Raw genomic sequence first — 20,982 nt, 5'->3', positions numbered from 1 at the left:
ATTTTTCTTGGGATATATTTAGGATTTCGGGACGTGCGATAGGTTAAAATATGATACCACCAGGTCGGAGGAGATAACACTTCAAAATATCCTAAATATAGAGTAGTCAGACGAAAACATTTTCCCTAATAGACTAAAAACCGGCCCTCTTCAATATTACAATGTTTCACTGTTTAACCTAAAAAAAAAGTCAAAGCAAATACATTGTCTTCTTCCCTTACAGAAAAATGAAAAAAATCAAAGCACAAATACTTCCTTGATTCAAAATTTACAACGCTCAAATAAATAAAATGAAAATGAAGAAAACAAGAGGATCTTCAAACTATGCCATATGCTGGTGCTCGTTTAATAACTTTTGAATCATCGCCTCTCCCCTGGTAATATTCATTGCTCCCCCCTTAATGTGTATATATGATACACCGGAGCAATTGAAGGGTTATAATTACGTTTTGCCTATTGTCCTAAACCTTCATGAAATATTAGCCACTGGACGATAAGTGACAACTTTGCGTCTATCTCCCAAACATGTGTACTGTTAAATCGTCATCATAAAATCCACAAAATTGTAGATTTATTTTCTTGATATACAAAATCTGTTTTTCTAGATTTATTTTACATTTCTTTTTAAAAACATTGTAGCATATTTTTTTAGCAAATCTCGATATTCCACTTTTACAATTTGCTGAAAGTTTACTATAAAAAATAAAAATAAATGTGAATCTTGTCGTTAAATTTAGACTAACGTACTTCAATAATGCCATTGAAATGTTAATCGTGAAACTCGTGCTTAAAAAATCCCGCGGAAATGTGTGTATTCGTGGTTTACGTCAGTAACGTATCGGACGTAAGTGTATTTGACACTATTTTTCTCTGTTTGATTATATAAAAATGGTGTATTATTTACGATATCATTATTTTTGAAAAATAAACTTGATTTAGAAAAGAATGCTGTTTTACTGGATAAAACAAAGACTCTTTTAACTCTTATTGTGGAAATGAAATACGTGCTCCCTTTACGTTCGTTCGTACCTTTCGTTAATTTGTAAGAAAGCTCTATTGTACGTAGAGTATCTCAGGTGGTATATTTATGATATGTATAGTGTTTTGAAAAACAACCTAACAAAGAAAATAAGTATGCTTGCTCCAATACCAAAACTCGAACCTGTGTCTTTCACTTATCACTCCTTGACAATTCGCTTAGCATTGCACAGTTGCTGTACCCCTTCTCTATCCGATTAAAATTAGCTTTCGTTTCGGCCGGGAGTTGTTACTTTCTATATATATATATTCTTTCTTTATTTCTTATGTATTTACACACAATTCAATAAGCATGTTTCTACTCTTATATAATTTAACGTTATTTGATACCAAGTGATTTATATGTATTTATACAGCTCGGTAGCTATCGGTGTGGTTTAAATATAATGCAGTCAAATTTTGAATCATACATCAAACGTATTTTGTACGTACATTTACTGTTAATTTGTATTGCAACATCATTCAAAATATATTTAATATCTTATACATGTGTACAATAAAACAAGTGGCAGTAGATACCAGGGAGAGAATCAAACAACATAAGAAAAACAGATAATTATACCATGGTGACTAATGACAATGACAAAAAGAAAAACAACAAAACACTTTACAGAAAGACTGCGCAACACGAACCCCTAAAAAAACAGAGCGATCTCAGGATCTCCGGAGGAGTGAGCAGACCCTGTTCCACGTGTTACTTGTAGCAATATACAACAAGTACAAAATTGTTGATTCGTCGCATTCAGCGATGTCGGAACCAAAGAAAAGAGGACAGAATTTTGACTAACGTCACAAGTGTCTACGCAGAAAGTTGATGTTGGCAGCTTTACCCCAATTTTTGCTTTTACATTTTTGCTTATTAAACATGTTTGTTTTACTCACACATTGTTGTTAATACAATGGAATTTTACGCGACTGTCATGCAAGTGAAACGTTTAGCTAGCTATATATAAATCAATCAACAATTATCATAGGCTTTTTTTTCCAAAAAGGCCTTCCTGGGTTGCTGTTTCCTTTGTTTCATATATTGGATTTCACTATCACATGAGCTAAAGCGGGCATGAATAAGATTATTATTTAACACTGGCCGAAAAAGATTAAGCACAAGCAACTTTTCTCAAAAATTACAAACTGTATGTGATCGTTTAAAGACGGTACTGACAAAATAACTAATGATATAAAAATAAAATAGACGACTATTCGGCCTTCAGCAATGACACAAAATCATACCGCATAGTAAGCTATAAAAGTCCCAGATATATCAAATGTAACACAATTCAAACTAGAAAATAAACGACATGACAATGCACAAAGCAAAAATTAAATATAAAATACAGCAACATACGGCAACAACTGAATTACCATCTCCTTGTGACAGTACACACATAATGAGACAAGGTTAACGTTAAATATATGTTTGTTAGTGCCCATCTAAACCAGCATCGGACTGTGGATTAATACCACAACATAAGATCAGAAAATAAAAATCAGCTGAGCAGGTTTGCCTTATCAGATCGAAACAAAGCTCACTCTCAAAACTCACAAAAGACTTCAGAAAACAAAATTATGATCAGAGAATAATTGCAGTTACTGCATGAAAGCTAGTTGAAATCCAATATAAAACTATTTAAAAAATCATGAATCAAAGACAAAAATACCAATCAGTACACATTTAATAAGTTTAGTGTCCAAATGTAATTGTCAGAAAAAAAAACAGAATCTCTTTTTTTAATTTTACTTCAATTATGTCAAAAATACGTGCATTATAAAAAGTACTAGGTGCACAAGGCCGTAACTACCCTTGAGGCAAGTGAGGCAATTGCCTCACTAAAATTTCGACACTAATTTTTTTTTTAAACATATATATAAATATAATAATCGTTTGTTGTTCTGTCTCAACCTTAATTTCTATAACTTGTCATCACTCCTTTTAAACTATTCTTCCTGGATATAACTCAGCATCTCAACGGGTGATGTTTCTCGATTACATTAACCTAGTAACGATTATCATCATGGATCTCTAGTTAAAAACAGGCTCTTGCAGAAAAAAAGGAAAAGTGACACTGAAGGTAAAGAAGGAATAATTCTAGTAAACTAGTTTTTTTTTGTGAACAGAATCTGAGTATTGCATATAACTTCATTAGAACAATCCAAAAACGATAAGTAGACTGACAAATCAAGTACTTGTCTTCGGAAAGGGGCAGTCCTGTCTGCGTATTCATTTCTCCGTTTCACCAACTTTTGACAAATCAAGTACTGGGCATCGCAAGGGGACAGTCCTGTCTGCGTATTGATTTCATGAACTTTAATCTTTCTCTTTACAGATAAATAAAATATAAATAATATGAAACATGCATGGATTAGTTTTCATCCATGTTTCTTTAACCTTAAAAATTGAAAGAATATCCCATATTCCAGTTTGATATTATTGAGGAATGGTAGAACCTTTAACACAGGATTTTGTCTTTACTTATTCGGGACTACGGAATTTCGTTTCTTTATATTCGGGGTTTCGGAATCGAACACCCCAACCCCCAACCCTAAATTTATAGATTCTGGAACTAAAATACCACCAACTATTTCCAGAAATAATTTGAAATTACGGACCTACATGTAAACGTCAAAAACTCCATTCCAATTCCCCTGTACCCATATCATATATACTTACTCTAGATAGAATCATATACATATATCTTATCTCATTATATCCCTAGTTTGTCTACTCTTTGTCAGCGTAAAAGCGAGTTTAATATGTTGTAACTGCGACTGTATGGTGGTGCTTACAGGAAAGCTTAATTTCCTTTTGCAAACAAAACTGTTACTACCGATGCTGCTACCGAATTGTTGATGGAGAAGGAATTGGAAGAAGACATTGATCATTGTGTTGATGATGGTGATGATAATGTGCTACCTTTAGAAACACTGACTACCCTGAAACGACTGAAAACTTGGAAAAGAGCATGCATGAGTGGCGAGAGATTGTGCGGTCTTGCCATGCTCCCTTCATCGCGATAAGGATATCAGCAGACCAAATTATGATTCTGAAACGATTTGACTGAACCGGCCATAGCAAACTCTGACTGAATCGATGTTTGTTCTATGTTCTGGCAGCAGACTCAAATCAGTGATATTTGGATGATTATCTAACACATTAATTATAAAATAAAGTTGTTAAAAATTTGGTGTAAGTAAAAGTCTTAAAATATGAAAAATTTATATAAAAAGTGTCCAAATTCAAATCATTATGAAACTCTCTAAAAATGCCTAGAATGCAGGATTTTGCACCATTCATTTCATACCCTCCAAAAAAAATTTTCGCCTCGCTTCGCTCGGCTCAATTATTTTGCCTCACTAAAATAAGATGCCTAGTTACGGCCTTGGTGCAGTTGATCATGTTGATAGTCAGAAGAAGAAAATGCAGTGAAATGTTTCTGATGAACTATGTTGTTAGAATGGTTTGATTTGTTAATCAGGATTTTCATGTCAGTAAATAAAAGAATCTGTTTGTTTGGTTAAATTTTAAACAGACATGATAACACGCGGAGTATTACTAAAGAAACGAAGAGATAAAAGTCTTACACCCCACTCCGTCAGACATATGTTTTAAATGAACCCTCACCTGAGTGATATTACATAAAATTGTTTACAAAGGTAGAAACGTGTGAATATTCATTTTAAATCATGTGTACCAGCTACACAAAATAACGGAAGTTAGCACTAATAAATACTATCATGTGTAAACATGGGCAAAGTTTGGAAGACAATATATTAAGTAAGGTACGTACTTTTAGTTTTGTGGTTACGAAGCACACATGTTATTAAATTGTTTAAATGTCTATGTTTTCAAGTTAAATTTAATATTTAATTACAAAATTTAAACCCAGATTCCGGTCACGCTTCTGTTAAGTTTGATATTTATGCTTTTGATGAACAGAAATTTGATGTACAAAACACACGAGACTGATTTGTAATAATAAAACCGAAGTGTGAATATTACAATTGAAAATGGTAACTGATTGCTACAGTTTCTTCAACCCCTTTACCATCCACAAATTATGATAAAATAAACAAATACAATTGTAGTACTTGTTACGTAGTATGAATCATATCAGTAATGAATTGGAAATTTCATTTTAGAATTCCCCAATTTTGTATTGTTATTGCTCCTTTGATGAACAGTTGTCAACATGACGTATTGGCTAGTTTAGTATTATAATAAAGTTTTATTGCAATTAATCATGTAGTAGGTATTGTAACTTATATCAACTCCTTCCATATGAAATATACATAGATATAATAAGACGTGGTATGAGTGCCAATGAGACAACTCTCCATCCAAGTCACAATTTGATAAAGAAAACCATTGTAGTTCAAATTACTGTCTTCAACACGGAGCCTTGGCTTACATCGAACAGCTAGCTATAAAGCCCCCCCCCCCCCCCCCCAAAAAAAAATGACTAGTGTAAAACCATTCAAACGAGAAAACCATCCATCTAATCAATATAAAAAACGTGAAACACTCATGAACCACAACAAACAAACGACAACAACTGAACATCAGGTTCGTGACTCAAGATAGGGGCAAACAAATGCAGCGATTTTAAACGTTTTAATAGTTACCAACCTTCACCCTTACTTGAAACAAAAGTGTAACATCACAACATAAAAAGACACACTATAAAATATCAATTGAAATGGCTTAAGTCAATCAAAAGACATTAACACAAACCAATGCTTATATTGGTTTATTGTCAGTAAAACACATACAAGTAAACATTAGAATTTATATAAGCAAGGAATATGGGTACAAATAGCAAACACCATAAAGACTAGCTTTTAACCAACTAGAAACATACAATTTTAGAATAACTTTTCATATAAAAAATAAGGAGATGGGATATCATTACCAATGAGTCAACTATCAACCATAGTTCAAATGAAGTGCTTGGATATAGCAATCATAGGCAATCGTGTTGCCTTTTTATTGAGACGATAAATTTTACCATACATTCTTAAGTTCGTCCTTGAGATTGCACATGTATGCTTGATTTTTAACATTAAATTTTCAGTATCAAACTCATCGTTCATGTCAATAAAAATGTCTTCAATTGTCATAGTGTCGACAACGTGAAAACCGCAGGTACATTAAGGATTAGCAGTAACTGATGAAACTGCATATTTAGACCTATACCTCGAATTTGACATACACGGTCATCTTATTTCTAGAATATATGACAAACGAGACGATTTTATTTTGAAATTATCAATTTCCCCCACCTTAGTAGCAATATACCAACTGCACCTGCATATGTGATGCTAGTATACATTTCCCAACTTATTCGGTATTCAAGAGCTTGCAGCTCCTAATCAGACTTTGTTAAACATCACCAGTGTCTGAGCAGAAAGTTGATGAACCACAGATATGTCAAAAAACGTCTCGTCATTTTTGTCGAGCCTGCAACTTTTGTTGCAGAAAGCTCGACATAGGGATAGTGATTCGGCGGCCACGGCTACGGCGGCGGCGTTAGCTAACTTATTAAAAGCCTTATATTTTAGAAGGTAGAAGACCTGGATGCTTCATACTTTGTATATAGATGCCTCATGTTACGAACTTTCCGTCAGTCACATGTCCAATGTCCTTGACCTCATTTTCATGGTTCAGTGACTACTTGAAAAAAAAGTTAAGATTTTTTGTAATGTTAAATTCTCTCTTATTATAAGTAATTGGATAACTATATTTGGTATGTGCGTACCTTGCAAGGTCCTCATGCCCGTCAGACAGTTTTCACTTGACCTCGACCTCATTTCATGGATCAGTGAACAAGGTTAAGTTTTGGTGGTCAAGTCAATATATCAGATACTATAAGCAATAGGTTTAGTATATTGAGTGTATGGAAGGACTGTAAGGTGTACATGTCCAACGGGCAGGTGTCATCTGACCTTGACCTCATTTTCATGGTTCAGTGGTTATAGTTAAGTTTTTGTGTTTTGGTCTGTTTTTCTTATACTATATGCAATAGGTCTACTATATTTGGTGTATGGAATGATTGTAAGGTGTACATGTCTAGCTGACAGGTGTCATCTGACCTTGACCTCATTTTCATGGTTCAGTGGTCAAAGTTAAGTTTTTGAGTTTTGGTCTATTTTTCTAATACTTTATGCATTAGTCAACTATATTTGGTGTATGGAAATATTTTATGATTTATATGTCTGTTACGCAGGTTTTATTTGACCTTGACCTCATTTTCACGGTCCATTGCTAAGTGTTAAGTGTTTGTGTTTTGGTCTGTTTTTCTTAATTTATAAGCAATAAGTCAACTGTATTTGTTGTATTGAAGAATTGTTAGCTGTACATGTCTGCCTGGCATGGTTCATCTGACCTTGACCTCATTTCATGGTTCATTGATCAATGTTTCGTTTTCTTTGGTTAATGTTGAGTTTATGTGACAATTGTAATAAAGCTTTATATTTAGGTCTATCAACATAATATCAATGATTAGTAAAGAAGGCGAGACATTTCAGCGTGTGCACTCTTGTTTTTTTTAAAAGTTCATCGGAAGGTACATGTACCAATACCTTGTTGATATTCCATATCAACTTCACGAATAATACACGATGCTCTTGAAGTATAGATTCAGGGTACTTTGTTTATCATCTTATTAACGTTTTACATATTACTATTTTGATCTGAGCGTCACTGATGAGTTTTATGTAGACGAAACGCGAGTCTGGCGTATTAAATTATAATCCTGGTATATACTTTTGATAACTATTTACACCACTGAGTCGATGCCACTGTTGGTGGACATTTCGTCCCCGAGGGTATCTCCAGCCCAGTAGTCAGCACTTCGGTGTTGACATGAATATCAATTATACGGTCATTTTAATAAATTTCCAGTTGACAAACTTTAATTTTTTCGAAAAACTAATGATTTTTTTATCCCAGGAATAGATTACCTTAGCCGTATTTGGGCACAACTTTTTGGAATTTTGTGTCCTTAATGCTCTTCAATTTTGTACTTGTTTGTTTATAACTATTTTGATCTGAGCGTCACTGGTGAGTCTTATGTAGACGAAACGTGTCTGGCATATTACATTATAATCTTGGTACCTTTGATATTCTTTTATTTGTCTTTATGAATATATTACTAGTCTGTTTTGTTGATATTAAATTGACGTGGCTCGGTACTTGTACATCCCGTCATTGTTCTATGATCATTCTCGTATTCTTGTCTTTCATTTTTGCTTTGTCTATATGCTTTTTTGTGTTTCTTTTATACAATTGACGTGGCTCCGTACTTATACATCCCGTTATTGTGCTATTGTAAAACATTTTTGTATTCATGTCTTTCATTTTTGCGTATGTGCTTTGTCTTACTGCCTTTTTATGTTTCTTTGATACATATATATGACGTGGCTCTGTATACTTATACAACCCGTCAATGTGTTATTGTACTATGGTAAATATGTGTGTTGTAGTCTTTAATTTTTGCTAATATGTGCTTGGTCTATATGCCATTTTGTGCTACTAATATTTGTGATTTTACTTTTTATACTTTGGTATCTGAATATTCTTTGCAATATTTTTAATATTTTCGAATAACCGTAACATTTCTGAATTAAAATGGCTTATATAATTTTTAGTTTGCATTAAGAAATCAAGTGTGTATTTTTTTTTTTCGTTTTAAGTTATTAAATCCTGGTACTAGATGAACAATTTATCAATTATATACATCTAGGGAGTCTCAGAGCATAAGTTAACATTACTTTTAATGCTATATCGTCTATTAACATCTGATTATACACTTATGTAATTTAGGACAATAATGTCAGTGTCCGGGGAAAAGGGGTATGTTGTATCAATTTATGACAAAAAGAAATCCACCTGTAGCAAGGCAAATGCGCTTCTATTACTGTTCTTAGTAAAGTTCCGGTGATGACACGGCGCGAAACTCTTACCTCACTGCAAGTTTGATAGGTCCCTATAGCATATATAGGTTTGAGCGGATGTTTTTTTTGCAAGAGAAAAGCTCACACCTTACCCAAACTTTGACCTAAATGTTACGGTTCGTTGCCTTAAATTAGGGTTTTACGATAAAGGTCAGATATTGAGTTGTAAATCAATTATATAACTTTATTCAAGGATGACGTATATCAGCTTCCTATATATAAAAAAAAGTAGATAACTGTGTGACGTTTATTTACACCTCATTGATGTGAAGTAAGTTTGTGACGTTTATTTACACCTCATTGATGTGAAGTAAGTTTGTGACCTACATTTTTTGTTGTTTGCTCACTTTAATGACACACGCAACTAATATAACCCTTCCTAATATCACCTATAAAATAAAAACCTGGGTTTTTTGTTTTTACCCTTGCACTAGCAAATGAATCTATAAAACGGTTACCTTTTTCGAAAAATACTTTATTTATCAATCTTGATAAATGATAAAATAAATCAGGTTTATTCTCCAAAGTAAACACATTTCTGTTTACTGTCTAAAACTGTTATTTATGATGGACAATATAGGCGAAAATAAACAAATCATATAGACGAGAATTCAATCGGGTAATTTTCTGTATGCTTTAGAAATGGTTCCGTGTTGATCAAATGAAATAAAGCACCTGCTACTGTTATAGTCAAGTTCTTTACATCCGAATACAGTTCAGATTCATAATGAGGTTGTTGTTCAAGAGCAAATCATCAGTCGCTACTTTAATATATTTCCATACTATGAATTGCTGATTCCAACATTATATGGAGGTCACAAATATAAGCCGCAATACTCAGCTACCTGACTACACCATATTTTTTATAAACATATTATCACCTGAATAAAGAAGGAAAAGGGAAACATCAATTAAGACGTCCACGTTTACCAATATAATGTCTTGATGGCCAACTCTACATCGTCTCGAGTTAAAATAAATACTAGTTTTGGATGAAACCAAACCGACAAATGAATAAACCTACGCTATTTGAACGGCCTTTTTCGATTGGTCCAACTCGGGTTGACTCAGTTAAAAGATCGGTGCTTATGCGCATGTGTACAACCTTTCCGAATCGAAGTAAAAACTCTACCATCGAGTTGACTATCATAAGGGAAGTGAACAAAATTATATTTACTTAGCAATAATTACATTAGATGTATGTTTCATTATAATATTTTATTCTGATTGGCTAACTGCACATCACGTGTTATTCCGTAAGCAGTTGCATTGCTCAATACAACTTTTCACTCGTGATAACACGTGCTCCAACAATAAAGTGCACAGGTGAATTAAATAATAAAATATATAAAATTCGTGTTTTCATGATCATAGCTAAAAAATGTAATTAAAAGTATTGAATGCTTCTTTTTGTAACTTTATAGGGTTGTAAAAGCGTTGACCGTGCGCACATTTTTAGAATGAAGCGCTTCCGCGCTTCATACAAAATGTACTTCGATCAACGCTTTTACACCCCAATAAATTTACAAAAAGAAGCATTCAATTCTTAATTATTAGCATTAAAATTAACAAAAAAAGCATTATGTTTCAGAATGGAAAGTCCTTATCCTATATGCTTTTGAAAAAATAGTTTTTAAGTGAAAAAACCGAGAGAAAAAAATTCGTCCGGATAGAAAAAAATTATTTCTGTTTTATTTATAAACGTCACCGACAGTTGATACACACATGAACAATATTTGTTGATTCCGAAATACAATAAAAAATAAATTCCCCTTGTCAGCCACTTTCTTCGGCTGTATTTTGTCAAATACCAGACATTTTGTATTAATTTTTGTTGTTGCATTTATTTGACGCCATCTTGAAACTCGACTATATATAAACATGCCTTGACCCAGGGTTGATGTCGAGTTAACTCTGGTAGGTTCAAAAGGTCAAACTCGGGGGGAAAAGGGGGGTCGGTTGTCAGTCGAGTAAACTCGGCAGACTCTACTAACCCGAGTTGAACGAATCGAAGTAGGACATGTATACTGGTTATATACGAAAATCTCCTCAATTTTTGATATCAAAAGGACCTCTTTCTGACGCTACATGTAGAATGATTAAGTGATTGTTGATATTCATACTTTTGTTCCATGACGTCACTGATTCAAGTATCCATTTCTAACTAGCAATGTATAAGAAAATATACGAAGAGCTCCCATACATATCTTTCGTTGTACCATCATAAAAACCTCCCCTGCATGCTTGTGCATCTTTGTTGATAATTCAATTGTCTTAGAAGGCATTTGAAAAATTAAGATGCTAATGGGAGTGGTATTGAAAAACTGTTGTAATCATATCATGGTGACTTCTTTCACGACCCATTCTGTCGGACAGGTAGCATGTTTCAGAATCGGTCAGGTAGCATGTTTCAATGTAAAATTTCTGTCACCAATCAAACCACAAATGGAAGTTTTTAACGACCTTGACTGGCTATATACAGCCATTGCACGGTCGGTACATCAAACATGCCCTCATTTCCAGTTTAAGTAAGAATTTCCCGCTCTTATTCACGGTCGACGAACCATTTAGTAATTATATGATCTATTGCTTTATTTTAAAATGTTTATCGTCCTGAATATGAATGAAATATTTGCCACAGGACGTTAGTCAATAATCCGACTGGACGATGCTGAGTATTTGTACATTCCACTCAGTCGAAGTTAGACGGAGAAACTGGGACCAACTTGCATATCTCGGGGCACATCAGGGTCTGCATTAAAAAAATAACCATTCCCACGAAAATAATAGGCCTATATAATCCCGAATGAAGAATAAGGTTTGTTAGAAAACTTGTATTAGAGAGATGTAACTTATATTTGAATATCTCTTGTATTTAAAGAATTATACTCTGATAAATTAGGTTTGTGTTCATATCCAATGAATATAAAGTATGTAACTGCATTGTTCAATGTTGAGTTTTATCATCAGTCGAAAGTTATCCACATGGTAAACAATCTCCATTCCTTTGTGTAATACGAGATAATCAAACGATTTACAATGTTATTATACATACATAGCAAACATGCAATACGTTTAAATTTTCCTTGAAATTTGTATTTTTTAAGAGACTGTGGTTGTCTTACGTTAATCAAAATATTTAGAATATGATTTAAAGAATGTTAACATTATGTTAGGCAACAGTGAAAAAAAATGTATAACCCATTTGTATTATTTGTGTTGGCAAACACAGATGGTTTATTGTATTTCTTAAGAACATAACGTCTTTTATTCAAGCTGAAGATTTCTGAAAATTTTAAAAGCTATCATGTCATGCATGATATAGATGTGGTACATGGCCTGACGTTTCAATCTTGTCTCTTTCAGTTATAAGGAGCTGTGTCTGTTATGTCGCTTTACATGTGAGTTAATCAATCAGTTGCCTTTCTCACATCAAATTTGATATCATTTGTTCAGGTCAAAGCAATCGTTGTTTGTAGAATGTGCGATCTTTATTTGTAATTACGACAATACAGTATTATTTTGTGAAGTGAGATGAGGTTTTTTAATTCAAAATCTTAAAAAAAGAAATAAATGTGACAGTTGCACAAAGTAAACTTTTTCTTGGAAAATGAAATATGATTTCAGATTAAACATCAAATCGAGAAATAAACGAAATAAACGAAATAAGACATACATGCACTGAGTGCAACACAAATTCCAAATCAATGTTTCCGCCTCTTTGGTCTCGTGTTATCGTCTTGAGTGCAAGAGTTCATGGATTCGTAGCACGACTAAATCAAAGACTTTAAAATTGGTATTTGCTGCTTCTACTCTATGCGCGCTGCTAGAGCAAAGAATGGTTGCCTCGGAGTCGTCAGAATAATGTATCCGGGTAGAATGAAACATCGTCTAGCGGACTAGCATATTAAACTCCGGCTCAGCGTGTCGGTATAGTCCAAAACAGGGAAACCGCTGGACGTTACGTTACATACCCATTCACCTATTACAATTTCTTCGTCGATTTGATTTGTCGCAATAGTTCGTTAGTTAACTAAATTTTTTTTTTCGATATTTGTTTCCCTCTTTGGTGCCGTATGTTCGGTATTTGTTCTTCAAATCAAAGTATTCGTACACATAACATGCAAGTGTTTGGCACGTTAGCACCTTCCAAATGAATGATGATTTTGATCATAGAAGATATGTTTTCTTGTTCAAACATTGTGTAAATAAGTTGAAAACATGTCTTTCTTCTAACAATGTTTATATTGTCTGCTATAAACCTGCAGATGGCCTCACAGATTTCACGCTGTCTCATTTCTCACTGCAGATGTTAGAACAGTTTATGTAATTGTTTATCATATAATAGTAAATGAGGCAGGAACCGAGATGCTGTGTAAATCATATTTAAAATTTCATCTCAGTATTTATTTATATTCACGCCAATTAAATACAAAATCCTATAAATTCCCCAAGGATATGTTTCAGTTTGTTATATAGAACAAGTTGTTATCTTTAGAAATTCTTGCCAAAAAACTTTCTTTCTTGAGATTTTCACATTGAGGCTTTGAAGGTTAATTTCTGAAATATTTTGTTACAGGTGCAAGGCCTGTGTTCTACGGCTGCATAACTATTTGGAATTTAGGAGTAAAAGGAAAAGGTAAGAGATGTTTTCTATACTTAGAATTAAATCTTTGTTGGGATGTCCTGTATTGAATTCCAAGGGTATATTGACGTGACCAAACGTCTGAATTAACTTTAAACACGTCACACGAACAGTACATATATTTTAAGAGTATTTAAAACGCTAATAGCAAGTTCATTTAATTTTAAAGATCGATAAAATCATATAAAAACGCAAAAAAAAACCGATGAAATTTGGTCAACTAATAACAAAGAGGCTATTCACACCAACCTCTAAACACAACTTCATGGAAATATGAGAAAAATGAATTTGAGAGAAAACAAAGAGATGCATAGGGCAAACAGTGGGTTGAACCATAAATGCGTGGTCATGGACGACCCTTATTGTGATCTGTATTTTCAATAATTTAGGAGGGGTTCTTTCACCGATTTGACCAATGTTATTGAAAACCATGATAAATGTAGGGTATGGGGGCTATCTAATAATCTAAAATGACTATCGCGCTATTATAACATAGATATAAAAAAATAAGATGTCGCAGGATTGCCAATGAGACAACTTTCCACCACAGACCAAAATGACACATACATTAACAACTAAAGGCCACCGTACGGCCTTTATATACCGTATATATATAGTCAGCTATATGAGGCCACGAAATGACAATGCATAACAATTCAAACGAGAAAAACTTACGGCCTAATTTATGTACAATAAATGAACGAAAAACAAATATGTAACAGATAAACAAACGACAACCACTGAATTCCCCCTAACCTGGGAGTGTAATGTAATGTAATGAAAACCAAAGGATATGGGATATCTATGATTCCATGACACAAAATCAGTACATGCACAACAACAACAAAAATAAACACACATACGGAAAGCAAAAGAACAGCGCTTATATTGCTATTCTTCATCTCAAAGTGACAGTGAGGCCTTCAACACGGAGTATATAAAACTCTGTTAAATTCTATTAGAACTGTATATATGCTGTATTCTGATAACCGTTCTTGAAACAATGTATTTCAGACAGACAAAAACATAATAAATACAATAAGACAAAGGTGCACGCGATATTGAATGTAAACAAACAATTATAGTAAAAGAAGGAGGTAGTATACAATACAAATCCCAACTAACATTACACTAATCTATAAACAATACCATAAAAAAATATGTCTAATATACAGCATTCTAATATACAACAACAAACGACATCCACTCAAATACAGGCTTCAACTTTGGTTGGGTACATACAAAAGGGGCGGGATAAAACATGTCAGTGGTCACTCAACCCTCCCCTTACCTGGGACAGTGGTGCAACATCACAACACAAGAACGAATTATACAAAACAATAATCAGAAAACAAATATGGTAAACGAATACCAGTAAATAACAGGGACAGGCACTTATAGAATGAGGTGGTGTTAAGCATGTTAGCCGGAACCAATCCTCATACCTTTGACAGGGGCATAACATAAGAACAAATTAAATATAAAATTAATTTATACAAAGCACAAAAAAAAACTACTAACAAGGCACAAACTACAGATCGCGGCTGCTCAAAGTTAATAAAAGCCTTTACAACTAATAAAAATCATGTATTTATAGAACTGCTTTCTTCTGGAATGTAGAAGACAATCTTCAAAGTTCAATTGGAAGCTTATGATTGACCATTCCAAACTTACAGACGGTGAACATATCTGTGTCTTCCATACTATTGAAATATTTTTCAAAGTAAACATTTTCTTTATAAATTCTATAATTTAATGTTTCAAACCAGTTCTTTACATAGCGATTGACCATGATATGATATGCAACACGGCATGTTGCAGAAGTTGGTGATGCCAACGATATACCGTTATGTCTTAAGCCTAGTGACTTACCTGAAAACTCTCGCTTTTACTCCGCTGATAGAATAAGACGCGAGCCATTTGCAGTAATATGATTTCAGGATATAATACATGTAATTTTATATATTGGCAGCTTTTGTCAGTACGGCTGCCTGACTTTCAATGAAATAAGCACTTCAAAAAGCATGATAATTTAGAACTTCAAAAGAACATATTAATTTAAATTTTGGCTAAGTTACAATCTCATAAGAGAACGAGGCCATCGAATGACAATTAGATATTACAATTACACTTAAAGTATTAAAAAAAGAAGACAACACAAATACGTCGCTTGAGTTTCAGGCTGAAGAAGCGCTTATTGAATTGACTATATGAACAATTATTCTTTACGTAAGGACACATTAGAAATATGTTAAGCTGTGACTTTATCTATTATTCATCAAAAGAACTATCTTATAGCAAATTTTCTTATTTGTAAAAATATACTGACACTCACTTGTTACTTATTACATCATTAAAAGCTTTATAAAGAAAAATGTTAATAAAATTACTTTGACGTACAAATTTTGCAAATCAAATGATGTCGATAGTTTGGATCAGGATGCCAGGCTAGCTTAGCACGACAACGCCCGGAATTTCTCGTTGTTAAGGTCAAGGTCAGGTCAAAGATTTCGATGAAAATCCCCTGTCAACCCAATTGAACTTTTAGTGCTACCGTCTGGCCTAATGTAACAGCAAATATAAAAATATATATATATATAATTTACCACTATCTACAAGTCAAAAAATGGCCCATCAAGATTGTCTAAGTAAGAGGTCAGTCATCATGTGGATATTTACCATTGTGAAGTTCTCGACTTCGCAAAATAACTCCTCTTTCCTCGGTGTCTTCCCGATTGTCCCACTTTTTGAAATAACAGGTAAAAAAATAATGAAATTGTGTGAGACAATCGGGAAAATGTTTGTGGGACAATTGGGAAGTTTAAATGTGGGACAGTCGGGAATTGTTTTGATAGTAATTAATTTGTTTTTATAGTTTGTAGCAATTAATTATAGGCTACCTATCAATGTAACTTAAAAATATGAAATATACATAAGCAAATGATAATATTTACATATTTTATTTTGCAAATTGTCATAGTAAGTACAATTGGAGTATCATCAAACAGAATATAATATGAAGTCTTAAAATAGCCCATAGGCAGTGAGACAAAAGCACGATCAAATAATTAATATTGATATTTTTTTTATGAATAAATGTAACGGTTATAAATATATTTCGGTAAGCAGAAATATTAAATTGTTTAATAACAAGTGCAACCTGTCCCAGGTTTAAAAGGAGAGTTAAGCGTTCTCAAACTTGTTTGCATTTTTGCTAGCTAGCACTTGCTTAATGTGGATGATTGGTTGAAAATCATAGAAGAATAATGTTTTTAAATACTTTCTTAAGCATCTAGTATTCCATGTTATTAATCAGATTGCGTGTATAAAAGGAAACCAATAATTCATTGACATACGTTGAATAAAATAGTCATGATAGCATAATTTGGCTCATATATTGAACATATAACTCAATTCAGTATCAAACACAATGGAAAACATAACCAGAAATCAATGTGTTTTTGAAAGACCAATAAATGCATTAAAACAAACAATCACAGGAAATGACTCGTGTGTCTTGGGAAACTGTTTTCATTATTTTCAGAAAATAATTATAATGAACAATAAAGCGGAAATATCGGCCGTAAATGACTTATAACAGTGCTGTCACAAAGTTGCTCTATAAAAGACATTTGTAAAGCAATAACGTTAAAAGTAAAAACACAAAAATACTGAACTCCGAGGAAAATTCAAAAAGGAAAGTCCAAAATCAAAAGGCAAAATCAAATGTCCAAACACATCAAACGAATGGATAACAACTGTCATATTCCTGACTTGGTACAGGCATTTTCTAATGTAGAAAATGGTGGATTGAACCTGGTTAACATGCTGGTTTTTGAATTATTGTCTCATTAACTTGTAAAACAAGTCCATTATCACTGAACTAGTATACAGATTTTTAAGGGGCCAGCTGAAGGACGCCTCCGGGTGCGGGATTTTCTCGCTACATTGAAGACCCATTGGTGGCCTTCGGTTGTTGTCTGCTCTATGGTCGGGTTGTTGTCGCTTTAACACATTCCCCATTTCCTTTCTCAATTTTAATAGTTACCTTGTTTATTTAAGAACATTTTACTTCATAAATAATGTGGGACAATCATAACTTTCAGTCATGTGGGACAATCAGAACTCTTAAATTTTAAAAAGTGGGACAATCGGGAATAAACCCTTAATTCATATATAGCGTATATCACTGTGAGGAAAAAAGAATAATAATTTACAGTTATTTATGACTTCAATTATCAAGGCCCCTGATGAATTCAACAGGACTTATAATATGGACATCACGAGCCTTTTAATATACATACTTTCAATATTGAAGTATATTGTCGGGTAAAAAAATGACAATGTTCAACGCAGGAAAACACAATTTAAACTATGAGAGCTTGCAAGGGCATGCGGTGCTCTTTGTGACGGAGTATTTGTATTGTTATCAATCAATTGAAACAGTCTATCCGTTTACATTTTTGCTTTTATAGTACAGATTATTCAAGTGGACACTTAAGTTATTAAGGAAATTCATTGATTACTAATATATACAATCATTTGTTTCAATATATCAAAAATACATTTACATCCGATTTTTGGAAATTAGGATTAACTTTTGTATAGATAAGCTGTGTCAGTAAAGATGGCCAAGCAGTGAATGGAATGAATGGTCACCATACCTCATGTTGATTTCATGTGTGTTAAATAAACGTTAAGTACAAAGGAAAACACTTTGTAAATATTTATCTATTATTTACAATACTAATATACTTAAGTTACCTGGATAGGATATGTTGTCACCTTACATGTACATGTATTCAGGTAAGATTTTAAATGTTTTCCAACTCGTTTCAGACGAGCAAAATTTTCAAATAGCACTGCAAAATAAAATAAAACATGAGACAATAGTAACTACCATTCTTTTTTATTTTATAAGACTTAAGGAATTTTACATGCGAGCTATCTATGATCGTTCGGTGTTTAAAAGAAGTACATTATTCTTGTAAACCCTTCATAATCAATAAAAATATATTCATGCATTTAGACGTGAATCGGTGCGTGTCTATGCTGTTCTTTCGCCTTCCTTCTCTACGAGAACGGCATTTTCAAACTCCAGTTAATCGGTTTGTTCTTAAACCAGAGTTTTTGTACGGTTTTACGCTTTACTTCCATGCTAGCTTATCCGACCAAAGACAGGCCTTGGCGAGTTATTGTCATCCCTCTGTGTTTGTCGTTGTCAGCCTTTTTGTTATGCAACCTATAAACTCCAACCACTTAGCAATTCCGACTAGCCTGAATGATCCTCAAGATATCAAGTACATGTATCAGGTGGTGATCTTAGTATCTGTCAACAAGCTTCAGCTGCCGCTATCTTTAAAAATGGGTAACATGTAAATAAGTGACCAACATAGACAGAGAATATCGTTCAGCGTATACATGCTTCAACGACTAGTTCTACCAATCTGTGACATTGCTAGAACTTACAGACGAAACATTTACGAAGCTTATACCCTCAAACGACTATTTCTGGATAATGATAGCAATTTTGTTCATAACCTTACTAATAACGTGGTCACATATCAAAATCTATCAATTGACTACCACCTCAAGGGACAATGTTAAATTTGCAAATTTTGTTACACGCAAAATATAATTATGTACTTTCTGAAACTATCTTCCAATGTTTACTAAAATGGGGACAATGTTAAATTTGCAAATTTTGTTACACGCAAAATATAATTATGTACTTTCTGAAACTATCTTCCAATGTTTACTAAAATGGGCACAAGGGTCTTTAATTTTGACCGTTTAATTTTGTGATTCTATTCCGGTGGTTTGAAATCCAACATGACCGCCATCACTGAAACAAATGCCGGTAATTGTTTCACATCCTGAAAACTCAGTGCATGTAAAGTGCGGATCCTAAAATACCATTTTCACTGTATATGCCACGCATTTCTGATGTAGAATGGTAAATAAACAGACGAAAAAATTATGATATTTGAAGAAAATGAAGAAATAGTTCACATGTAAATGTTTAGTAATAAATGATACAAGTTAGACAAAATAAGAGATGGGAACGGGTTTTTATCGCGACGAGAGCCATCTATACGTGAAATATATACCGAAATAGGTGAATATTTAGGACGTTTTACGAACAAATCGTGCAGGTGATTAAAAACTAGCAGGAAAGATGTAGTTGAAGAAAAATATTCATTTCAACACAATTATTAATGTTGTATAACGTAGAATAAAAATAAAATTGAGAATGGAAATGGGGAATGTGTCAAAGAGACAACAACCCGACCAAATAAAAAACAGCAGCAGAGGGTCACCAACAGGTCTTCAATGTAGCGAGAAATTCCCGCACCCGGAGGCGTCCTTCAGCTGGCCCCTAAACAAATATATACTAGTCCAGTGATAATGAACGCCATACTAATATTCTGTTGTTATTCGGTTTGTCCATATTGTATTAAATTCCACCATAATGCTATCTTTATGCGAGTCATGTTTACTGTTGAATAATGATACTTTACTTTCATTTTCACTGTAGAGCGATTCATTAGTATTGTATAAGCGGTGCATTTTCACTGTATGAGTTTTATTCATTTAATGCAATAAATTCCTAATTCAGCCGACTTGCTCAAACAATGATTAAAGTAAGAAAAGGGTTTGATAGTACTGACTTTGAGATGGAAAGTTTGATTGAACAATCCATTTAATTCAATAGAATTATTAAATATGAATATTGAAGCATTTGGGGTTCTACAATACGGGAAGCAAGTGAAGATGAACCACAGAACTAAAGTTAAGAAGGAGGGGTCTTCATACCAATTTTATTGGTAGATAGTTTTCACAAGCATAAGAAGATCCACACTAATGAGTTACACAAATGTGACCAGTGTGAATTAAAATGTTTAGACTTCTCCATGAGCATGAAAACTGATAGCATGGAGAAGGCCTGATGTGTACTCATTGTTCCAAACACTTCAAAAGCAGAACTGGGCAGTTGCGGATCCAGAACTTTTTGTAAGGCGGACCCGATGGATGACCTAAAAAAGGGGGCCGGGGGGAGGGGGGGGGGGGGCTCAAGATACGCTTCAGTGATTCCCTATATATATAATCAATTTTTGCAGGCACCCCTTCATACGCCTATGCTGGCCTGGCTCATCATATGAAAGCAACAGGAACTTTTAATCACATCAGCTCGTTTTGTAGTAAGACATTTAAAATGCTTCGCTGACCGCAGAGGTTGAACCCTGGACAGTTGGAGCAAATTTGGACACAATATTAAGGGCATACGATACAGTTACAAGGGAGGTAATGACATATCGGGAAAAGATGCATTTTTCGACTGATTTTTA

General features: G+C 33.6%; 1 protein-coding gene across 10 annotated transcripts in view; it reads left to right on the top strand.

Annotated features, from left to right (window-relative positions):
* The first annotated feature begins 4,587 nt into the window (after positions 1-4,587).
* LOC139513264 (melanopsin-B-like) overlaps positions 4,588-20,982 on the top strand; it is a 60,133-nt gene continuing 43,738 nt past the window's right edge. For 5 of the 10 annotated variants that reach the window (XM_071301602.1, XM_071301596.1, XM_071301601.1 and 2 more), the window contains exons 1-2: positions 4,588-4,815; positions 13,568-13,627. The gene's annotated coding sequence lies outside the window, so the exon portion shown is untranslated. Of the gene's footprint in view, positions 4,816-13,344; positions 13,364-13,567; positions 13,628-17,670; positions 18,440-20,982 lie in introns of those variants that run through there. The other 5 variants (XM_071301598.1, XM_071301604.1, XM_071301599.1 and 2 more) reach the window with 5 other exon arrangements.

The sequence above is a fragment of the Mytilus edulis genome, chromosome 2 (genome assembly GCF_963676685.1).
Source record: "Mytilus edulis chromosome 2, xbMytEdul2.2, whole genome shotgun sequence".
Classification (NCBI taxonomy): Eukaryota; Metazoa; Mollusca; class Bivalvia; order Mytilida; family Mytilidae; genus Mytilus; species Mytilus edulis.
This window is presented reverse-complemented; position numbering and strand designations above follow the sequence as displayed.